Below are 25,583 nucleotides of genomic sequence, written 5' to 3' on the forward strand. Positions count from 1 at the left end.
AAGTCAAGTACATATTTTGTACTGACAGTCTTCTTACAGCAATAACTTACTACCTAATTATATGTGTATCTTTTTACCTAACATATATTAAGAACTGAAAATGATCTCTTTTATATAACTTATGTTGTAAATGCTTTGATTATGATGATGTTATTAACAAATAAAATGTACAGAAGGGTGGTTCCACTGAAATGACAGGACAGAACACTGATAAATAAAAAGAAACTTTGCAATACAGTTCTTTTTAGCCTCACCCTGTTCATGTTGGCAAGCAACATTACAACAGCACACACACACACACACACACACACACACACACACATAAACACATATGTGTGCACACGTATACACACATATACATGCATGCCAAATTCAGGGTTTATTGTACAAAAAAGCTCAAATAAAATATTAGTGATTATGACAAATGATAATTTGCCTTATTACAAAATAATACATAATTCAGTCATCATTGTAGTTACATTTTTTCTGCCCCTCCACATGTGACCACTTCATTTATTTTAGGTAATTCTTTAACTAATTCATTCCTTCATTAGTTAAATACTAATACTAGAGCTTGAACTCAGGCCCTAGCTCTGTCCCAAAATTTATTATTTTTTTTTTAGTTTTCTCAAGGCTAGCATTTTATTGCTTGTACCACAGCTCCATTTCTAGCTTTTGCTGGTTACTTTCAAACCAGAATCTAATAGATTTTTTTCTTCATCTGGTTTCAAACCACAATCATCAGATTTCATCTTTCTGCTTATCTAGGAATAAAGACATGAGCCACCAGTGTGGCTCTTACTTTTTCCTATACTTATCTATTGCACATACTTAGATAGCAATTTAATATTGACAGTATAGAAGCAAGATGTATAGTGATTACATTGTTCTGTCAGAAATTCAAGTTAGTAATGTAAATTTCTTCTTAAGACCATACACAAAAAATACTTAAGAAGAAATCTGATGATGATGATGATGATGATGATGATGATGATGATGTGTGTGTGTGTGTGTGTGTGTGTGTGTGTGTGTGTGTGTGATGTGTGTGTACTTTTGCAATATGTTTCACATATAAGCACTGTGCAGGGGTGTCCAGACATTCACAGTAATTGCGTGAATATCTGCCTTGAACTACCAATTCGTGGACATTGTCTAAGTGTCCACTAGGCTTCCCGATGAAGAGGGGTATACACATCCTCATCCCTAGTATTCATAGGAGTGGCCTTTTTGGAAAGTAGTCTCCGCACTGTAATAAGTGGCAAGAAAAGCACTCTACCACTAGCCACTTTCCTAGCCCAAGGATTAAGATTCTTGTTTGTAATTTGTTCAAAGCTATGTCTCTTTATGTAGGCTACTAAAAATGTATTTACTAATTTCAAGTAAATATATAAATTCTATTTCCATCTCTTTTAACAAATGAAAAATAAAATTGTTTGCTTTGTAAATGGATCAGAAGCATGGATTTTTTGGCTAGCTAGGTCATTGCACATCTGTATCTCTCTTCCTCTCTCTCTTTCATGAGTCTCATAGACAATATGGTTGCTCCATAATTATCCTAATTTATTTTGCTTTTATATTTTTGGTTGCATCATTTCACTTTCTGCTCTGCCATTTCCCAAATCAGCACCACATAAACAGAACCACAGAAGTGGTTCTGTGGCTCAAGTGGTAGAGCGCTTGCCTTGATTTGAAGAGCTCAAGGACGGTGCAAAAGCCCAGAGTTCAGGCCCCACAACTAATTTTTTTTAAACGAATCTAAATCCTTGATAATTCTAGGAACCGATCTGACTGAAATCAGTTGACTCACACTTTTCCTGCAAAATGAAAGAAAAGGTCCAGGCTAGGAAAGCAGCTAGAGAAGGCAGGCAGATTGTATCTGTGACAAAACTTTGTGGAAAATGGTATAGAGGATTACTTACTGGAGATCCATTTGCACTGGAAGCATGATGTTGAACTAATGCTTGCTGATTCTGAACTATTGCTTTGATCATTATATTCTCCAAGAAGGAAAAATGAAATTTAATTGATATCAAAGGACGACTAATACATTTTGACTTCTCATTAAGCATCTTCAATCATCAAAATCACCTGAAGACAATAGATAGGCCTACTTTTTTTTTTTTTGGTCCTTTCCTGGGGCCTGAACTCTGGCCTGGGCGCTGTCCCTCAGCTCTTCAGCTCAAGGCTAGTGCTCTAGCACTTGAGCCACAGCGCCACTTCCGGCTTTTTTCTTTTTGCTTATGTGGTGCTGAGGAATTGTGTCTACACAGGATGGCAAACAATCCTAGCTTCCTGCCTGATGGATACAGATGCGGCCCAGTGAGGACAGCCCTGTATCCTTCAAGGAATCGGCCACCAGTTGAGGAAAAAGAAATCCCCACTGCCCACTTAGGGGCAGGTTAAAAAGTTGACTGGAGAAGGACAAAAGGTGTTACAATGCAATGGTAAACCTGTCCCAGCTGAGAACTTGTTCCTGGCCATGTGTGCCCTGCTTACTATAAACTCTGTCCATGCTAATGCTAATTTAAGTTATTAGGCCTTTATTCCTAATCCTCGTTATTGGAACCTGTTATTTGGGGAGACATGGATATAACCGTCTATACTGTTCCTGCTGTTTTATCTCCTCCTTGGAATAATTTCACATTTTGCAATAAGGATGATGGTAGCTTTTTAAATTATACTTACTATACTCATTCCTTGCCTGTTTGACTGGGGCCTCCTCCATGTTTAGTAATGAATTGGCAACATTGGGTTTTACCTGGGAAACGCACTTCCAATTCTAAAACACAACTGCAGCGAATAACTACTTGGCCATTAATAGTAGCTGGGAAAGTGTCACTGATGGCACGTTATCCTTACCTATGTGCCCTGATTTACTTATATTGATTTAAAATATCAGCCTTTTGTGTGGCAAGAGTGTAGAGGAATATTTGGAAAAATGTTCAATAATTTTATTAATTGAGGACCTTTTGGGCAGTTTATTAACACATGTTCAGAATGGAATATTACCAGATGTGATTTATCAAATGTTACTAGGATGCCGGAAGCCATTAATGGATCGCATACTGGAGCTCGATTGATGGCCTGGAGAGTTGGAGGCATTGCTGATGCTCTATGGGCTTTCATGGCTGCACCCACTGCTGTTCAGACTCATCTTTGGAAGGTCGCAGCGGCGCTGAAACCCGTGATGCTATCAAATGGATCGTTTTCAAGGACAGTGAACTCTGCATCGACTTATAATTTTACTTTGTACAAATCTTATGATGCAACTGCTTGTGTACCTCTGCCTTATGCATTTTAGTGGGAAATTTTACATTTTATGCTACTATTTCTTGTTTTAATTGTCACCTGTGTTCTTGCATAATTCCTCTCTTAATTTTAGTGACAGTGATAGTATTATGATATTACCAGAAAGAACTCATATTTGGCTACCTGCTAAATTAGGAAGAGAGTGGTCCCAAAATCCTTTGGAGAGTGTTGTTATTGAATTTTTTACCAAACTACTAAAACGTACAAAGCGTATGATTGGAGCCATTGGAGCTTAATTGCTTAATTGCTTAATCTTAAGCTTAATTGCTATTACCACTGTTGCTGCGGTGTCTGGAATTGCCCTACACACTTCCTTACAAATTAGCACTTTGTGGAAGAATGGCACCGGGATTCACATGAATTGTGGGTCTCACAGGTAGAAATTGATGCTCTATTACAAACACATTAATATTCTTAAACAGACAGTGGAATGGTTAGGAAACAAGTTATTGGTTGTGGAAAAACAGTTATTGTTAAAATGTAATTGGAATTTTACTACCTTTTGCATTACTAATATAAAATATAATAAATCCATACATGATTAGAATGTAATACAGCAGTATTTATCTGGAAATTCTACTGCTGCTCAATTGATTGCTCAGTTACAATTTAATGTACATGAGATTTTTGGTAAACAATTTACGAATGATGATGCTTCTAATATTGCTAATGCATTCATTAAACAATTGGAAGGGTTAGATCCGAAAGAAATACTACAAAGCATTTCACATACTGCTAGTGGTATGGAAATTATGATTGTTATTATTTTGTCTGCACTTGTACTGTTATATTTGATTTTTATTAAACCAATGAAATCATCTATGATAACTCTGTGGAAAGCTTTACTTTTAAAACAAAAGAAAAAAGAAGGAAATTGTGAAGACTCAGGGTCTATGTTGAGGGGGCCGAATGATGCAGGCTTCGCCTCAGGATTATCTGAAGAATGTATTTGAGTATTAGCAAAGCTCTTGGCATGCCGGGCTAGAGAGGGAAAATGTTCTCTCTCCCTATCTAAAAACACATGTCACAGACTCCTGAGAGCTGAGGAAGTAGCTCTTCTTCTTGCTTAAGCATAGATGAACAGCTGGTCAAGCATTTTCCTGATTGGTTTGAGCTTGCTCTAAAATAGTTTATATAATTATACACCAAGACATTGTCTCATAGGTCAAGTAAAAATGTATCTGTTGAAATTTTTGTGTCAATGTCTTCTGACCAAATCTTGGCAAGATCAAGCTTGCTTGTCATTAAATACCACTAACAATAAAGCACAGCATGCAGTGACAATTGCTGTTTGCACTCTGCATCACCAGTGTCCTGGTGATTTCATTACCCTTACCCAGGGACCCCAATGCACTAGAGGTTGACAAAAGCCCACCCAGGCAGGAATGTTCTCTAGATTCTTATCTCCAATAAACTTCTTCTTTTTTTTTTAATTGTATTTTATTTTATTTGGGAACATACTGTACAGAGGGGCTACAATTACATGGGCAGGATAATGCATACTTTTCTTACCAAGCATTGCAGCCTCCTCCTTTGTTTACCCTTCATTTCCCTTCCCCGCCTCCCCCCTCCCCCCACCCAATTTTACCCCCCTCCCCCCACCCAATGATACCCCCCTCCCCCCCCCCACACCGACATTGTAAAGCTGGTTTTGACATGACATTTTGTACTTCTCATTGTTGCAACAGGTCCACCTGAATCCTTAAACGACTTGTTTGTCCCCATCTCCTCCACATGTTATACTGACATCAAATATAATGAAAGCGGGGGTTACACTGTGGGGGATGGACATACAAAGCAACAAAGAAATAATCTTGTAAATGCGTTAGAAACACATGCATGAAAGAAACGAAAACATTAAAATACATATTTAAGGGTTCATTTTCCTAACATCACATTATCTGACCTTTTCCGCTTGACTCATACCTATACTAGATATTGCAAATAAGGGAAACCATGGGACCTATGCTTCTTTGGGCCTGGCTTACTTCACTTAATATAATTTTTTCCAAGCCTTTCCATTTCCTAACAAATGGGGAAATGTCATTCTTTCTGATGGAGGCATAGAATTCCATTGTGTATATATACCACATTTTCTTGATCCATTCATCTACTGAGGGGCATCTGGGGTGGTTCCATATCTTAGCTATGGTAAATAATGCTGCAATAAACATAGTTGTGCTGGTAGCTTTAGTGTGGTCTTGTTTGTAAACATTTGGGTAAATGCCCAAAAGTGGGATTGCTGGATCATAGGGGAGATCTATGTGAAGTCTTTTGAGGAACCTCCATACTGCTTTCCAAAGTGGTTGAACAAGTTTACATTCCCACCAACAATGAAGTAAGGTTCCTTTCTGTCCACATCCCCTCCAGCATCTGTTGTTGTTAGAGTTCTTGATTTTTGCTGTTCTAACTGGAGTGAGGTGATATCTCAATGTTGTTTTGATTTGCATTTCTTTTATGGCTAGGGATGTTGAACATTTCTTCATGTGTCTATTGGCCATCCTTCTTTCTTCTTCAGAGAAGCTTCTCTTTAAGTCTTTCGCCCACTTATTTATTGGGCAGTTGTTTCTTTGAGGATTTGTTGTTGGGTGGTTTAATTTTTTGAGTTCCAAGTATATTTTAGATATGAGACCCTTGTCCGTTGTATGGCTAGTAAAGATCTTCTCCCAATCGTTGGGCTTTCTATTGATCTTGCCAGCTATGTCATTTGCCCTGCAGAAGCTCTGCAATCTTATGCAATCCCATTTGTCCAACCTTTATTTGATTTGTTGTGCTTCCGGGTCTCTATTCAGAAAATTTCTTCCTGAGCCAAGGAGACCTAGGGTTTCTCCTATTCCATCCTGTAATGTTTTCAGAGTGTCTGCTTTGAGTTCAAGGTCTTTGATCCATTTGGAGTTGATTCTGGTGCAGGGTGATATATAAGGATCTAGCTTTAGTTTTCTACATGTAGTTAACCAATTTTGCCAGCACCATTTACTGAAGAGGCTGTCTTTCTTCCATTCTATTGTTTTAGCTTCCTTATCGAAGATTAGATGGCTATAGGTCTGTAGGTTCATTTCTGGGTTTTCAATTCTATTCCATTGGTCCTGAGGTCTGTTCTTATGCCAATACCAAGCTGTTTTGATTACTATGGCTTTATAGTAGAGTTTGAAATTTGGTATTGATATTCCTCCAGCAGTGTTCTTTCCGTTGAGGAGCATTTTTGCTATTCGGGGTCTTTTATTGTTCCATATGAATTTTTGGATTGCCTCCTCTATTTCCTTGAAGAATGAGGGTGGAATTTTGATAGGTATCGCGTTGAATTTGTAGATAGCCTTGGGAAGTATTGCCATTTTCACGATGTTAATCTTGCCAATCCAGGAGCATGGGAGGTTTTGCCATTTTTTAAGTTCTGTGTTGATTTCCTTTTTCAAGATTTTAAAGTTTTCATCATAGAGGTCCTTCACTTCTTTGGTTAAGTTAATTCCTAGGTATTTTATTTTTTGTGGGGCTATCACAAATGGAGTTGCTTTCCTAATTTCAGCCACACTTTTCTCATTGTTGGCATATAGAAAAGCCATTGATTTTTGGGGATTAATTTTATAACCTGCTACTTTGCCAAAGTTTTGAATCAGCTTGAGTAATTTGGGAGTGGAGTCTATGGGATTCTTTAAATACAAGATCATGTCATCTGCAAAGAGGGAGAGTTTTATTTCTTCTTTCCCTATTTGGATCCCCTTTATGTCTGCATCTTGTCTTATTGCTGTAGCTAGGCATTCTAATACTAGATTGAAGAGAAGTGGAGAGAGTCGGCATCCTTGTCTTGTTCCTGAGTTAAGAGGAAATGGCTTTAGTTTTTCACCATTGAGTATAATGCTGGCTGTAGGTTTGTCATATACAGCCTTTATTGTATTGAGGAATGTTCCATGGATTCCTAATTTTTCCAGAACCTTCATCATAAAGGGGTGTTGGATCTTGTCGAATGCTTTTTCTGCATCTATTGAGATAACCATGTGGTTCTTATTCTTGCTCCTGTTGATGTGATGAATAATATTAATTGATTTGCGTATATTGAACCAGCTTTGCATCCCTGAAATGAATCCTGTTTGATCATGGTGTATGATTTTTTGGATGAATTGTTGAAGTCAATTGGCCAAAATTTTGTTGAGAAGTTTTGCATCAATGTTCATCAAAGAAATGGGTCTGTAGTTCTCTTTCTTTGATGAGTCCCTGCCTGGTTTTGGGATGAGGGTTATGATGGCTTCATAGAATGTGTTCGGTAGTGAGCTTTCTCTTTCAATTTCATTGAAGAGTTGGAGGAGTATTGGTGTGAGCTCTGCTTTGAAGGCCTTGTAAAATTCCGCTGTAAAACCATCTGGTCCTGGACTTTTCTTAGCTGGGAGGTCTCTTACTGCTGTTTCTATTTCAATGCTTGATATGGGCCTGTTAAGCTGGTTTAACTCATCTTGGTTTAGTTTTGGCATGTCAATATTTGCTAGGAAAAGGTCCATTTCTGTCAAGTTCTCAAACTTATTAGCATAAAGTTTTGAGAAGTATTCCCTTATAATGTTCTGAATCTTGGTTGTTTCCGTGGTGATGTTTCCATTCTCATCTCTGAGTTTATTAATTTGGGTGTGTTCTCTCCTTTTTCTGATAAGGTTTGCTAAGGGTCTGTCAATTTTGTTAAGTTTTTTGAAGAACCAACTCTTTGTTTTGTTGATTTTTTCTATAGTTTTTTTGGATTCTAATTCATTTAATTCTGATTTAATTTTGATTATTTCTTTCCGTCTACTGGATTGGGGTTTATCTTGCTGCTCTTTTTCAAGGAGGTTTAGATGTGTCATTAAATTGTTAGTTTCCGATCTCTCCAATTTGTTGATGTAGGAGCTCAGAGCTATAAACTTGCCTCTGAGTACTGCCTTTGCTGTGTCCCAGAGGAGCTGGTAATTTGTGTGTTCATTTTTGTTGAATAGCATGAACATTTGAATTTCCTTTCTAATCTCTTCCATGACCCACTCATGATTCAGCAGTGTGTTGTTCAGCCTCCATGTGATACTGGACTTTCTTTGGTGGCTTTTGGTGTTGAGATCTAATTTTATTCCCTTGTGGTCAGAGAGAATGCAAGGTATAACTTCAATGTTTCTGAATTTAGACAAGTTTGCTTTGTGGCCTAAAATGTGGTCTATTTTAGAAAACGTTCCATGTGCTGCTGAGAAGAACGTGTATTCTGTTGCTGCTGGGTGAAATGTTCGGTAAATGTCTGTTAAGTCTAGTTGATCTATGCAGCTGTTTAGATCTGCGGTTTCTCTGTTGAGTTTTTGCCGGGTTGATCTGTCTAGTGGGGAGAGTGGTGTGTTAAAATCCCCAACAATTAATGTCTTTGGATCTATATGGGATTTGAGGGAAAGTAGTGTTTCTTTGATAAATTTGGGTGCTCCATTGTTTGGCAAATAGATATTTAGAATTGTAATATCCTCCTGAAGGAGAGATCCTTTAATTAGTATGTAGCGACCTTCTTTATCTCTTCTCACGAATTTTAGTTTGAAGTCTATTTTATCTGATATTAGGATTGCAACTCCTGCCTGTTTATGAGGGCCGTTTTCTTGGTTGATGGTTGCCTTAAGATAGGGTTCTAGCACAAAACTGGTGCAATCTTTATCTCAAATGGGCCGAGTAAGCCGGAAAAACACAAGAAAAATGGCAAATTCGGGTATTTCAATTCCCAACCTTGATAATCAGGGATTAGAACAGATAAAGAATAATCCAGAGGAGAGTTCCCAAATAGCTCTACAAACACTAATAGCAAACATGATAAATGAGAAGTTTGACAATGTACAAAGGACTCTGTATGAGCGTGATAGGGAGAGAGAGGAGGCATCCCAGAAGTTTATACAGGAATATCATAAGCGTGAGGAAGCTTCTCAAAAACTGATACAGGATTTGCGTGAACAACTTGAGAATACCCAAAGAGAAAGGGAGGAATGGCGTGAGCAGGCAGAGAACACTCAAAGAGAACTGCAGCAATCCCACAGAAGGGAGGAAACTAATCAAAGAGTAATTCACGAATTAAGAGACCAGGTAGAGAATACACAAAGATCCCTAAAGGCATTCATGGAATCCATTAACAAAGAGCTGAAGGAAGTCAGGGAGACCACAAAGGGAATGCTGAATGGAACCCAACAGAAGGAATGGGAGTCCAAAGAAACCATAACCAATCAACTAAGTGATTTGAGAACAAACACTGAACACCAAATTAAGGAAGTAAAGAAATTCATACAAGACCTAAAACAGAGCTTCAACAAAGAACTTGAAGCCATCAAAGCTGACCAATTAGAAGGAAAAGAGATAAAAAACAAAGTAGAGAGCCTTGACAGCAGGTTAGACCATGCAGAAGATCGAATCTAAGGGATTGAAGACAGCCTAGATATTATAGAGAAAGAACATACAACCATCCAAGACAAGTGCAAGAAATATGATAGGTCTATCCAACACCTGGAAGACACCATCAGAAGGCCCAATCTAAGGATAATGGGTGTAGAGGAGCACCTAGAAAGAGAAGTTAATGGTCTAGGAAATTTGTTTAACAGGATCCTAGCAGAGAACTTCCCAAACATACAAAAAGATAGGCCTATTCAGATACAAGAAGCTTTTAGAACCCCAAATAGACCAGACCAGAAAAGGACATCCCACTGTCACATTATAATCCACACAGGATAAACCCAGACCAAGGAAAAGATCCTTAAAGCTGTCAAGGAGGAAAGGTTAATCACCTATAAAGGGAAACCAATCAGAATTACCTCAGATTTCTCAGCAGAGACAATCAAAGCAAGAAGAGCCTGGAATGACGTATGCCATGCCCTAAAAACAAACAACTATCAACCAAGAATACTGTACCCAGCTAAACTCTCCTTCATAACTGAAGGCCAAATAAAAACCTTCCATAGCAAAGAAAAATTGAAACAATACATCTCCACCAAACCAGCCCTGCAAAAGATTCTTAAAGATGTCCTACACATAGAAAACCAACAAGAACACAACAAAGGCCAAGAAACTGCACCCAAACTGAGAATCCAAGAACCTTAGGAAGAACCCAGTTTTCACAGCCCCCAAGAAGGTGGATAACATGGCAGGCACCCCCAAATATCTCTCAGTCCTATCTCTTAACGTTAACGGACTGAACTCTCCAATTAAGCGACATAGACTATCTAGTTGGATTAAAAAACAAGACCCTTCTATCTGCTGCCTGCAGGAGTCACATCTTGCCCGTAAAATCTGCAATAAACTTCTTAACAAAAGCCAGCCACAAGTGAGCTGAGGTTGGAAGTGGTAGGACACGGGCCTTGAGCATAAACAGGCTCAGAGACAGTGTCCCGGTCCCTGAGTTCAAGCCTAGGACAAACCAATAAAACAAAAACGAAAATAAAAGAAATCCCAAATTTAGCATTTTTCTCACTGTATACAGATATACGTAATTAAGGAAATTGCTTCCTGTTTTACATACAGGTAGAAGAAAGAAGATGTCACACAATTAGTCTCTTCATACCATGTTATACCAAAGCCTCAGAAAATCGCCCTTTTTCTAAATTTATAAATTAATATCATCCATTTGTTGCCAACTCTGTCGACATTATTCACATTATCATTTTATACATGAAGTGTTGGGATATCTATTAACAGTTCTAATTATAACTCTCATGAAAGAAACTTCTAGGCAAATAGAATTCCAGAAACATTTGTAAATTTGTCAATTAAACCCTCTATTTAAAAAGAATTTTGTAGTATCCTATAGAATATGAAATTACAAACAAAACCAAAACATTTATTTTAAATCTAAACTCTAATTTAGCAAGATCTACATATTGCTACATTAGATTAACTTTGCTATTTTTTCAGCCTTAAGCTTTTGAAATCCTTCATCCTATCCTTGGAATATATCAGAATGATGATTACTTACTTTTTCAAATTTTGGATGGGAATCATGAGCCATTTTGCATCTAAGAATGTTCTGTAATGAAGAGAACATTTAAAACACAACTGAGGATTACATATGAGTTGCATTTCAATAGGAAACTTGACTTCTCAAAACATAATGACAAAATTAGCCCATGCTTCCAACTTTTTATTCCTTTCTTGTTTGGTTTGTTTTATTAAGACAAAATTATACTACCTGGTCCAGGGAAGGTATCACTGTGTAATTCCACTATCTAATCTCCTTTCTTAGTCTGAGTGCTAGAATTCTAGCCTTGTATCACATTGCCCCTCCATAGTTTCTTGGTTTATTTAATCTAGATACAGACTAGCAATTCTGAATTTCTCCAATAATATTATCCACTATACTGCTCAGAGTGTTCATGTACTCTTTTCAAAGATGTTCTAACATTTGACACAGGATATGAACATTTTCAGATGCACCTGCAGGAGTCTCTGATTCATTCCTCCATGGACCGGTTCCCATTAATAATCATTACTTGACTCTCTTACTATCTCTGGTCCTTATCTATGTAAGTAATATTCTTAAAATTTTTTGAAGAAGGTTCTCTTGAGGACTTTCTAACATTAAAAATTATCACTTGGTTCTAGTCTTACTCAGGACATATTTTCTATTGTTTTCCAACTTTTCCACATATTCTGAGAGTTGCTTCATATGTGTATTTGTGTGTGCATATAAGTGTCTCTGTATATATGTGTATGATTGTATGTATGTATGCAAAAGCGTCAAGATCTTATTCAGCAATCTTGCTCATGACTGGTATTCCAATACTTGAGCCATGTTTCCAATCCAGCTTTTGGTTGGTTAATTATAGCTTCTCAAAGACTGTTCTGCCCAGGCTGGATGCAAACTGAACTTCCCAAACACCTTTATATTCTTAGGTTTTATTCCTCCAGTAGTATCAACTTTTAAATTACAAACATTTTTGTGAGTGAAAAAGCTAAGTTGTAGCCTATATTTTTAACTTACGAATTTATATAAAGATAGATGAACATGCACATTATATATGCTGTGTGTTCACTGTTAGAAGTGTGATCCTAAGCTGGGTGGTGATGAGATCTTCGGATAGGGTTCAAAGCCAGGCCGGGCAGGAAAGTCCTGGAGATTCTTTTTCCAATTAACTACAAGAAAACTGAAAGTGGCACTGTGGCTCAAGTATAGAGCATTAGCCTTGAGCTGAATAGCAGAGGGACAGCTCCCAGGCCCAGTGTTCAAGTGCCAAGACCACCACCAACAAAAAATACATAAGTAAAAGAAAGAAAATAAATGTGATCTTCTCCACCAGTTAATGGCTAGTATAATCCCTGCTCTCTCAGGATGGACTTTCTTTTCCAATTAAGTCCATGCTCTTATATCTGAGTTGCATTGGAAAGAGAATTATGCTTCCATTCTACTGTCTACAAAGTTGCGTGATTAGCAAGCGTGATTAAGAAAGGGAGTGGCCTCATACTTCCTGTTCCACGTGGGAGTAATGCTTTCTCTATATCACTCTCAAATCTACATACTGGACATAGCTTTATTGTTTCAACGTCGCCTTATTTGTAGAATCTTCTATAGTGTATTGAACCCTTATACTTAAACACAAAACTTCTCTTTCTCCTATTATTGCTATTGTTTCCTTACTGTTAACTCATGAACAGTTGGGAAATAATGCGCAGCACATACACTCACAAAAAATGATCTGAGAACCTTCTTCCCATTTAAAATTCACCTTACTTTATAGAGAACTTACAAAGTTTGAACTCAATATTCTCATGGAAAATGTATTTAAGAGCAATATAAATTTCATATTTTCTCTTTACTAAGTTGTCTCTGAAACACGTGTAACCTCAGATCAGGGGGTCTTTGTGTTATTTCCATGAAGCAAGAAAGCATTCATTATATCTCAGGCAGCACCGTAGATTGTTCCTGGAAGTAACTGCTACTGGATGTGGAAACTGATCCCAGGAGAGGAATGGAACATAGAGGATTGACAAAGTTCAAGTTAACTTGTGCTTTCCTTTTTACTGTACAAGAAAATCAGAAGGCTTGAAAGAAACTCTGTCCCCGACTTTTTCGTGTGTGTTTTTACTCATATATAGCTTTTCTGTAAACTTCTAATTGAGAGTATTACAAAAAGAAATAATGTGCCATTTGACGGCCAGCATAGAACAAAAAGAAATAACATTGTTTTAAACATGTTCTACTGCAGGGACTGGGAAATTGCCTCAGTGGTAGAGCGCTTGCCTTTCATGCATGAGGCCCAGGTTCGGTTCGTCAGCACTATATAAGCAAAAATTAAGCCAGAAGTGGTGCTGTGGCTCAAGTTGTAGAGCACTAGCCTTGAGTTGAAGAGCTGAGGGACAGCGCTCAGGCCCAGAGTTCAGGCCCACGACTGGACCCCCCAAAACAGTTCTACTGCCAAGAAACAATGACACGGAGGTTTTAAAGTGTCTTACCGCTGGTATTTCCTCCCCTGAGATGATTCTCTTGTTTCAGGAGTCAGTTATCAATTCCTTTAGTTTGGTCCTGAATTCTCCAGAGCAATAAGGATTCCAAAAAAGCATCCAGTGAGTATGATCAGCAAAAAGGCACCTCTTCTCAGACCAGTACTCCTTTAAGCAGGGTCCCAATGAAATATCTGGGGTTTTTTTGTTTGCTTTTTTTTTTTTTTTAGTTTGTGTTGGTTATGGGGCTTGAACTCATAGGCTGGATCCTGTCCCTGAACAGTTTTATTTCCTGATAATCTGCCCCCAAAGCTAGTACTATACTGCTTGAACCAAAAGTCCACTTGTGGCTTTTCTGCTGTGTAATTAGAGATAAGAGTTTGACAGACTCTCCTGCCAGGGTTGGATTCGAACTAAGATAGTAAGAAAGCCAAGTGACATCGACTGTATAGACGTCACTCTTCAAAGAAGAAATATTAGATGTTTATTGTGAAGCTAATATTTTACATTTTTTCTTTTTTTATTGTAGGAATACCTTACAGAGGAGTTACAATTACACGGGCAAGATAACGTGTACATTTCTTATCAAGCATTGTTGCCTCTTCGTTGTTTCTGCTTCCCATTCCTTCCCATACTCCCCCTCTCCAAAGTTGTAAAGTTCGTTTTTTGACATAACGACATGGACATCTCATTGTTGCAATGGGTCCACCTGTATCCCTAAACAATTTGTTTTTAGAGAATATGTCCAGCACAGATTCCATAACATAACTCACCAAAAGTAGGTGCACTGAATAATTTTGGAATTAATTTTTTTGGAATTAATTTTTTTGCTTGGGAAGATTATTGATCTTGTCGTTCCTTCTGGGGAAACTTAAAGTCATATTTCACCTTTTTTGTTGTTTGTGGGGTTTGAATTCTGATCCTGGGCACTGTCCCTCCACGTTTCAGTTCAAGTTGTGCACACTACCACTTTAGCTACAGCACCACTTCCGGGTTTCTGGTGGTTAATTGAAGATTAGTGTCTCATGGACTTTCCTGACAAGGCTAGCTTTGAACCACAATCCCCTGGTCTCAATCTCCTGAGTAGCTAGGATTACAGTTGTAAACCACCAGCACCAATTTCATATTTGCATTTAGGTGGACTGAATGACACTGTGTAAACAAAGAATTGAATTTTAACCAAATGATGACATTGCAGCATTTCAGAAAAATTGAGGTAGCAGTAAATATGTCTCCTTTTCCATTTTGTTACATTAATGACTCAAGAGCTATGGGACCCTTATATTAGCATCCTGTGACATCTTTATAGGTGTATTTACTATCAGGAAATGTTCATAGGGAAATATAGAAAGACTGAGATTTTTAGAAAACAAAGGAGATAAGGTATGAAACAACAGCATAGAAGGAGGTACATTTTGGGAGTTCCGGGAAGATGGCAGAGGAGAAGCTGGAGGCAAAACAAGCTCTCCCATAGAAAGCAGTTTTAGAGTTCCAGTGAAGAGTCCTAAGCCAGAGAATCACACCAAGTGTGCCATCACAGGACAGAGAGTTAGGCCAGAGAGGGAAAATCCAGGCAAGGAGACAGATCTGAGCTCTTGCCAGAAACTGCTGCTGCTGCTGTGGCAGCAGTGGTGGCGGCGGGGGCGGTACCGCCATACCTGAAACAGAGAGAGTCTGGGGACTAAAAGAGCCAGATGCGGCAAGCAAGCAGAAACTACTCAACACCAGGAAGAACCAACAAGGAGCAGACATCTTCATCCTGCATTTCGCAGACTGGAGACGACCCAGGAACCAAGACTCAGCGTGAGTAGAAGCCTGACTTCCTCACTCCTTCTCAGGTAGCAGAGGAGGGAAGGCCACCCCTTCCCCCCCCCCCCCAGTACCAGAGATCTCCATCTTGGATACTGACAAAGCTCCGCAGAGCTGCTAGCTCCAACTCAGTCCTTGGAATAAAAATAGGGTCATTTAGCAGGTCACAAGAACTTAATGGCATGACCTGCCAGACTCAGCTCCACCCAGGGAAAAGTCACCCAGTTCGGGCACCAGCCCTGGGAGTGGCTTTCTTCATTGAGTAATCAGAGCCACAGACTGCCCCTCCCTTTAGTAGCTTCGACATCAGTAAACAGAAACCCTGCAAGTGGCTCCAGGCTGGCCTCTGTGAGTTTCTCACAAACTAGCCCCAGGGAAAAGCTACTGTTTGCTGAGAGGCCTCAACTCTACCCAGAACATAGCCTCATCACAGCATTTCCAAACTTGAGGAAAAAGCCATCTCCCTCTTTTGTAATACTCAAAGCACACCCCCATCTCATTGAACTAACTTGGGAGGAGGATCGAAAAATCCTGGGTAAAGCAGAAAATTTTTCTGCCTGTCCAAACAAACTGACTTAAGAAACCAACCAAGCCACAGGACCACAAGCAGACCGGAGACTACAACCAGAGGCTGATTACAGACACAAGGGAGGTAAGGGATTTTTCCCAACCCTCCCTAAAAAATCAAAGAACTATTTTTGTCCCTCTTCTTATTTTTTATTACAACTTTAAATTTTTTTTATTTTCTAAAACTTTTTTAAATCAATTTTTACCTTTTTTGAAAAAAAAAATGTTTTCTAGTAACTTTTTTTCCACCTATAATCTTTATTTTAGGGATACATGCATGTGTGCGTTTTTCTTTCTTTTTTTTTCTTCTTTTAAAAATGTTTTTCTTTTTGTGTTTTGCTTAGCTCGACTGAATTTCTGATCTTTTTTTTCCTTTCTTTCTTATGCTTCTCACCTTTTCCTCTCTTTTGTTCCTCTTTATGGGACTTAATTGTTGTTCTGCACATCCTCAGATAAACCCATAGGTGACTATTAGCCTCTATCCCCCATTGTGTACACACTTAATCCACAAATTTATTACTCAATTCAAAACTTCTGAGAATTAAATTCCTTAATAGCAGTACTACCTCTTTATACCTATATAACACTTTAAGTATTTTTATTTTTAAATTTTTCACATCTCCTTTATATCCCTCCCCTTCTCTCAATATATTCCCGTTCTTTGAATAGTTTGTTCTCAAATCTGCATATTACTAATTTTTAATTTTCTACTTTTTCTGGTCTCTTTTTTCCCTTTCTCTTTCTTCTTGTTTTCTCCCTACTTCCATCCTATCTAACCTATTTCCCGCTTTGAGACTAGGACTTAGTTAACTCTCCCTGTACCTTCCCACATCACTCCATTCCTAACACTAATAATTTCCCTAACACTAATAATTTCTGGTTTACCAAATTCTTCTTAACGGTTCATAGCCCATTAATATATAGTTGTTTGATGTTGAATAGAGATATCTGTTGAACTAGATTGTATCTACAGACTATTGACTATGCAAATTCAGACTTTGGTTGATGCTTGCCTAAAGTTAGTGTTCTTGCACAAAACTGCTGTTACTTTCATCCCAAATGGGCAGAGTAAGCCGGAAAACCACAAGAAAAATGGCAGGTCTGGGTATCTCCACTCCCACTCATGATAATCAGAGGACAGAACAGATAATGTATAATTCAGAGGAGAGTTCCCAAATAGCTCTACAAACACTGCTGGCAAACATGATAAATGAAAAGATTGAAAACATACAAAGAACTCTGTATGAGCGTGATAGGGAGAGAGAGGAGGCAAACAATAGGTCAATGCAGGAAAAGATTGAAAACCTACAAAGGACTCTGTATGAGTGAGAGAGGGAGTGAGAGGAGGCAATCCAAATGTCTATACAGGAATATCATGAGTGTGAGGAAGCTACTCAAAAACTGATACAGGATTTGCGTGAGCAGTTTCTTGAGAATAATCAAAGAGAAAGGTAGGAATGGCGTGAACAGGAGGAAGATAAGCAAGGAGTAATACAGGAATTGAGAAAGCAGGAAGAGAATACAGAAAGATCACTAAAGGCATTCATGGGATCCATTAACAAAGAGCTGAAGGAAGTCAGGGAGACCACAAAGGGAATGCTGAATGGAACCCCACAGAAGGAATGGGAATCCAAGGAAACCATAACCAATTAACTAAGTGATTTGACAATAAACACTGAACACCAAATTAAGGAAGTAAAGAACTCCTTACAAGATCTAAAAGAAAGCTTCAATAAAGAAATTGAAGCCATCAAAGCTGAATAATTAGAAGCAAAAGAAATAAAAAACAAAGTAGAAAGTCTTGACAGTAGTTTAGACCATGCAGAAGATCAAATCTCGGGGATTGAAGATAGCCTAGATATTATAGAGAAAGAACATACAACCATGCAAGACAAATCCAAGAAATATTATAGATCTATCCAATACTTAGAAGACACCATCAGAAGGGCTAATCTAAGGATAATGGGTATAGAGGAGCACCTAGAAACAGAAGTAAATGGTCTAGGAAATTTGTTTAACAGGATCATAGCAGAGAACTTCCCAAACATGTAAAAAGATAGACCTATTTAGATACAAGAAGCTTTTAGAACTCCTAATAGACCAGATCAGAATAGGACATCCCAGTGTCACATTATTATACACACAGGATCAACTCAGACCAAGGAAAAGATCTTTAAAGCTGTCAAGGCGAAAAGATTAATCACCTATAAAGGGAAACCAATTAGAATCACCTCAGATTTCTCAGCAGAGACAATCAAAGCAAGAAGAGCCGGGAATGATGTATGACAAGCCCTAAAAACAAACATCTATCAACCAAGAATACTGTACCCAGCTAAACTCTCCTTCATAACTGAAGACCAAATAAAAACCTTCCATAGCAAAGAAAAATTGAAACAATACATCTCCACCAAACCAGGCCTACAAAAGATTCTTTTTTTTTTTTTTTTGGGGTCCGGTCGTGGGGCCTGAACTCTGGGCCTGGGCGCTGTCCCTCAGCTCTTCAGCTCAAGGCTAGCGCTCTACCACTTGAGCCACAGTGCCACTTCTGGCTTTTTTCTTTTTGCTTATGTGGTGCTGAGGAATCGAACCCAGGGCCTCGAGCATGCAAGGCAAGCGCTCTACCACTGAGCCACCTTCCCAGCCCCCAAAAGATTCTTCAAGATATCCTACACATAGAAAACCAACAAGACCACAATAAAGGCCAAGAAACTGCACCCAAACTGAGAATCCAAGAACCATAGGAAGAACACAGTTTTCGCAACCCCCAAGAAGGTAGATAACATGGCAGCAACTCCCAAATACCTCTTAGTCCTATCTCTTAACATTAACGGATTTAACTTTACAATTAAGCGACATAGACTGTCTAGTTGGATTAAAAAACAAGATCCTTCTAACTGCTGCCTTCAGGAGTCACACCTTGCCCATATAAACAAACACATTTTCAAAGTTAAAGGCTGGAGCAAAATCTACCAAGCAAATGGCCCCCATAAACAGGCGGGTGTTGCAATCCTAATATCAGATAAAATAGATTTCAACTTAAAATTAGGGAGAAGAGTTAAAGAAGGTCGATACATAGTAATTAAGGGATTTCTCTTTCAGGAGGTTATTGCAATTCTTAATATCTATTCGCCAAAAAAATGTAGCACTCAAATTTATACAAGCAACAATACTTTCCCTCATATCCCACATAGATCCAAAGACATTAATTGTTGGGGATTTTAGCAAACCACTCTCCCCGCTAGATAGATCAACTCGGCAAAAACTCAACAGAGAAACCGCAGATCTAAACAGCTGCATAGGTCAACTAGATTTAAAAGACATCTACCTAATATTTCACCCAGCAGATTCAGAATACACGTTTTTCTCAGCAGCACATGGAACATTTTCTAAAATAGACTACATTTTTGGCCACAAAGCAAACTTGTCCAAATTCAGAAACATTGAAGTTATACATTGCATTCACTCACACCACAAGGGAATACAATTAGAACTCAACACTAAAATCCACCAAAGAAATTCCGGTAACATATGGAGGCTGAACAACACTGTTGGACCCCCAGTGGGTCATAGAAGTGATTAGACTTGAAGTTCAAGTATTCATGATATTCAACAAAAATGTACACACAAATTACCAGCTCCTCTGCGACATAGCAAAGGCAGTACTCAGAGCAAGGTATAGGTCTGAGTTACCAAGTCAACGAATTGGAGAGATCTGAAACCAACACTTTAATGAGACATCTGAACCTCCCTGAAAAAGAGCAGCAAGATAAACCCCAATCCAGTAGATGGAAAGAAATAATTAAAATTAAATTAGAATTAAATGAATTAGAATCGTAAAAAACTATAGAAAGTATCAACAAAAAAAGAGTAGGTTCTTTGAAAAAATCAACAATATTGACACACTCTTAGCAAATCTTATCAGAAAAAGAAGAGAACACACCCAAATAAATAAACTCAGAGATGAGAATGGAAACATCACCACGGAAAAAACCCAGATTCAGAACGTTTATAATGGAATACTTGACAAAACTTTATGCTAATAAGTTTGAGAACTTGACAGAAATGGACCGTTTCCTAGCAAATATTGACATGCCAAAACTAAACCAAGATGAGTTAAATCAGCTTAACAGGCCCATATGAGGCATTGAAATAGAAACAATAAGAGACCTCCCAGCTAAGAAAAGTCCAGGACCAGATGGATTTACAGCAGAATTCTACAAGGCCTGCAAAGCAGAGCTCACACCAATACTCCTCCAACTCTAAAATGAAATTGAAAGAGAAAGCTCACTACCGAACACATTCTATGAAGCCATCATATCCCTCAGACCAAAACCAGGCAGGGACTCATCAAAGAAAGAGAACTATAGACCCATTTCTTTGATGAACATTGATGCAAAACTTCTCAACAAAATGTTGGCCAATAGACTTCAACAATTCATCCAAAAAATCATACACCACGATCAAACAGGATTCATTTCAGGGATGCAAGCTGTTTCAACATACGCAAATCAATTAATATTATTCATTACATCAACAGGAGCAAGGATAAGTACTACCTGGTTTTCTCAATAGATGCAGAAAAAGCATTCGACAAGATCCAACACCCCTTTATGATGAAGGTTTTGGAAAAATTAGGAATCCGTGGAACATTCCTCAATACAATATTGGCTGTGTATGACAAACCTACAGCCAGCATTATACTTAATGATCAAAAACTAAAGCTATTTCCTCTTAACTCAGGAACAAGTCAAGGATGTCCACTCTCTCCACTTCTCTTCAATCTAGTATTAGAATGCCTAGCTACACCAATCAGACAAGATCAAAAACATAAAGGGGATCCAAATAGGGAAAGAAGAAATAAAACTCTCCCTCTTTGCAGATGACATGATCTTGTATTTAAAGAATCCCATGGACTCCATTCCCACATTACTCAAGCTGAATCAAAACTTTGGCAAAGTAGTAGGGTATAAAATTAACCCCAAAAAATCAATGGCTTTTCTGTATGCCAACAATGAGAAAAGTGTGGATGAAATTAGGAAAGTAACTCCATTTGTAATAGCACCTCAAAAAATAAAATACCTAGGAATTAACTTCACCAAAGAAGTGAAGGACCGGTATGATAAAAACTTTAAAATCTTAAAAAATGAAATCAAACAAAACTTAGAAAATGGCAAAATCTCCCATGCTCCTGGATTGGAAAGACTAATATTGTGAAAATGGCAATACTTCTCAAGGCTATGTACAAATTCAATGTGATACCTATCAAAATTCCAACCTCATTCTTAGAAAAATTCATATGGAAGAATAAAATCCCCAAATAGCAAAAACGCTCCTCAATGGAAAGAACCCTTCTGGTGGAATATCAATACCAAATTTCAAACTCTACTATAAAGCCATAGTAATCAAAACAGCTTGGTACTGGCAAAAGAACGGACTTCAGACCAATGGAATAGAATTGAAAATCCAGAAATGAACCTATAGACCTATACCCAATTAATCCTTGATAAGGGAGCTAAAATAATAGAATGGAAGAAAGACAGCCTCTTTAGTAAATGGTGCTGGCAAAATTGGTTAAAAACTTGTAGAAAACTAAAACTAGGTCCTTATATAACACCCTACACAAGAATAAGCTCCAAATGGATCAAACACCTCGGAGTCAAAGCAGACACTCTGAAAACATTACAGGATGGAATAGGAGAAACCCTAGGTCTCCTGGCACAGGCCAAAATTTTCTTAATAGAGACCCGGAAATACAACAAATCAAAGAAAGGTTGGACAAATGGGATTGCATGAAGTTGCAGAGCTTCTGCATGGCAAAGGACCTAGCTAGCAAGATCAATAGAAAGCCCACGGATTGGGAGAAGATCTTCACAACCATACAACGGATAAGGGTCTCATATCTCAAATATACTTGGAACTAAAAAAATTATATCCCCCAACAACATGTCCTCAAAGAAACAGCTGCCCAATAAATAAATGGCCTAAAGACTTAAAGAGATACTTCTCTGAAGAAGAAAGAAGGATGGCCAATACACACATGAGGAAATGCTCAAACTCCCTAGCCATAAAAGAAATGCAAATCAAAACAATATTGAGATACTACCTCACACCATTTAGAATGGCTATAATCAAGAACTCTAACAACAACAGATGTTGGAGGGAATGTCGACAGAAGGGAACCTTACTTCATTGTTGGTGGGAGTGTAAACTTGTTCAACCACTTTGGAAAGCAGTCTGGAGATTCCTGAAGACTTCACATAGAGCTCCCCTATGACCCAGCAATCCCACTTTTGGGCATTTACCCAAATGTTCACAAACAAGACCACACTAAAGCTACCAGTACAACTATGTTTTTTGCAGCATTAGTTACCATAGCTAAGATATGGAACCACCCCAGATGCCCCTCAGTAAATGAATGGATCAAGAAAATGTGGTATATATACACAATGGAATTCTATGCCTCCATCAGAAAGAATGACATTTCCCCAATTGTTAGGTATTGGAAAGACTTGGAAAAAATTATATTAAGTGAAGTAAGCCAAGCCCAAGGAAACAAAGGTCCCATGGTTTCCCTTATTTGCAATATTTAGTATATGTATGAGTAAAGCAGTAAAGGTCAGATAATGTGATCTTAGGAAAATGAACCCTTGATATGTATTTAAATGTTTTTTTCTTTCATGCCTTTGTTTCTAACTCATTTATGAGATTATATTTTTGTTGCTTTGTATGACCCTCCCCCACATTACAATCCCTGCTTTCACTATATTTGATGTCGGTATAATTTGTGGAGGAGATGTGGAAAAACAAGTCGTTTACGGGTACAGGTGGACCTGATGCAACTATGAGAAGTACAAGTTGTCATGTCAAAAACGAATTTTACAACTTTGGTGGGGGTGGGGGTGTTGGTGTTGGGGGATGGGGAGAGGCTGGGAAGGGATGTGAAGGGTAAACAAAGGAGGAGGCTGCAATGATTGATAAATGTACTCATTATCTTGTCCCTGTAATTGTAACCCCTCTGTACAGTATGTTCACAAAAAATTAAAATTAAAATTAAAAGAATAAAAAATTTAAAAAAGAAAAAAGAGGAAAAAATGCACACAAGTAAAAAAAAAAGAGAGAAACATTTATCACGCAGAGATTAAGAACTAGCCTAAGAGATTTAGAATGATAAAGGCAATGAGCAAAAGCCTAGTTGACAACGAGTTCTTCAATAACCAAAAATGGTTCTCTAGACCAGTTTCTGGTATACGTTATTTACTATCATTTTTTCCTTCCATCTGGAGTTATTCCTTATTTTCTGTCACAACTAGTAATTAGCCTCTGCCTTTTTGATGCCAAAACTGATCCAAAAGATTTCAAAATCACACTTAGACTACTTTTCACTTTGTGATTAGCAGTGATTACACAAAATCCTTGAATCCTTGAATTTCCAGAATTAATCTTCAGCTGACATCTAAGCACATTCCTAGCATTAATTGCTGTTACTTAAAGAACAAAACTTTTTTCAACACAGTATCCTAACATAAGTAAAATACATGAATTAGGGGCTATTATCAGGTATCAGTATGGAAATAGCAATAATGTATTTCAAGTATGGGTCCTTTATTTTCCATTTACTAAATTTTGCCAGTCCTGGGGCTTAAAATCAGGGGTAGGGAATTATTCCTGAGCTTTTTTTCTCAAGGCTAGCACTCTACCACTTGAGGCACAGCATTCCTTCTAGTCTTTTTCTTTTTTTCTGTGTTACTGAGGAATTGAACCCAGGTTTTCATGCATGCTAGACAATCACCATACCATGAAGGCACATTCTCAGAGCCCTCAATGACTTTCTTAAGAAGGCATTATATTTTCACTCCATAACTATGTATCATAAGTTTGGCCAGGTGCTAGAAAATGATATAGAAAGCAATACAATTCAATAAGTCCAGTAAGGCTGGATGGACAATGAATTTCATGGTCTAGCCAGGGAACAGTGGGGCTTACCTCAGGGAGCTGTTTCAACAGGCTGAGCGAGACAGCTCCTGACCCACAGCCCACCTCCAGAATGAGAGGGTCACCTTGGATTCCAGCCACATGGGGATGCTGGACCCCCTTCTCCAGCACCAATTCAACCAGTTTTTGTAAAAGAGAGAGAGAAGTCAGAATTAAAATGAAGTTGAGTGCCAGTGGCTCAGAACTCTAATCCTAACTACACTGGAGGCTGAAATATGAGGATCATGGTTCATAGCCAGCCCCCGCATTAACGTCTTTGAGCCTTTTATTTCCAAAGAACCATCAGAAAACCAGAAGTGGTGCTGTGGGCTCAAGTGGTAGAGCACTAGCATTTTGCTGAGGAGCTCAGGAACAGTGCCCATGCCTATGGTTCAAACCCCACAACTGACAAGAAGTGTACTTCCTACCACAAGAAGTGGATTGAATAGCACCCATTGTCCTAGGGAGCATGGTAGTGAAGTCAGGCTGAGCTTCCTGTGAAGTTGAAGTCATAAGGAGGTCACCTGACTTCTCTGTGCCTCGGTTTCCCCAGATGCAAAATTCAACACAGTGAAGGATCCCCTTCCTCATGGGGATAGGGTAATGATGAAAGAGAGCCATGGTTTGTTTCAAAATCCCCAGCTGTTGCATGATTAATAACTGGCCCAACCTGAGCCCTTTGTGGGTATCTTCCTGTCATTTGCTCACAGAATTGCAGAGAACCTTCTCTGAATGCCACTCCCTCCATGCCAAGTCATGCTCCAGAGATTCCCTCTCTATAAATCCCTTGTTTCCTCAAAACTGTCCTGTGAGGAGAATGAGGTCTGATGGTTGTGGCCCTACTCAGAGCTTCACTTGTGGTCAAGAATCGGCTGCTGTGGATTAAAAGTTTGGGATAATCCATCTAAATCGATGACTGAGCATGACGCTACATGTTTACCATCCCAACTACAGAGGACCAATCCTGGTGGAGCATACCTGTCCCAGATAGGAGGACCTCAATCCAGTCCAACTAGAACATATAATGAGTTTCTGTTTCAGAAATGCCCAAGACAGAAAGGTTGCTCCTCAGATCCAAGAAAGTGGTCATGGTGCCCCCAGAGGGGTGTCTGATCCCAGGTAGTGGTGATTTGGGGGCAGCCACTCACCTGTGCTGCTGGGAAAAGCTGCTGGAGGTTGCTCCAGGTGGGGCAAGCAGCAATGGCAGCGGCATTGCAAACACATGGGCCAAGAGCAGAGAACCAGGGCCAGGGACCAGGTCATGGCTTTATGCGGGCTGGCTGTGCACCATTGCCTGAGGTTTGAAATCCTACAACTTGGAAAGGCGAGGAGGGAGCGAGGTGCGGGCAGGCTTCTCAATTTCCTACTATACTCCAAAGTTGCTTGAGTCTCTTCCTCACCACTCAGCCACCTCTACCTTCCTCAACTGCTGGTAGTGTTGTAAACTAACAGAGGGAATCCGGGGTGCTACTAGGCAGCATGGAATGTGGGCGTGGTCACCGTTCTTGTATCTCATTGGTCAGAAAAAACCA

The 25,583-nt window shown here is 38.8% G+C and overlaps 1 long non-coding RNA gene across 1 annotated transcript in view; it reads right to left on the reverse strand.

Moving 5' to 3' along the window:
- LOC138834497 (uncharacterized) overlaps positions 1-25,274 on the reverse strand; it is a 51,479-nt gene extending 26,205 nt beyond the window's left edge. Inside the window, exons 1-2 of the long non-coding RNA XR_011374148.1 lie at positions 25,200-25,274; positions 11,243-11,293 (exon numbers count right to left, since the gene is read on the reverse strand). This is a non-coding gene — a long non-coding RNA (uncharacterized lncRNA). The remainder of the gene's footprint in view (positions 1-11,242; positions 11,294-25,199) is intronic.
- Positions 25,275-25,583: the final 309 nt, after the last annotated feature.

This window comes from Dipodomys merriami, unplaced genomic scaffold (assembly GCF_024711535.1).
Source record: "Dipodomys merriami isolate MVZ:Mamm:240054 unplaced genomic scaffold, mDipMer1.0.p SCAF_217, whole genome shotgun sequence".
Taxonomy (NCBI): Eukaryota; Metazoa; Chordata; class Mammalia; order Rodentia; family Heteromyidae; genus Dipodomys; species Dipodomys merriami.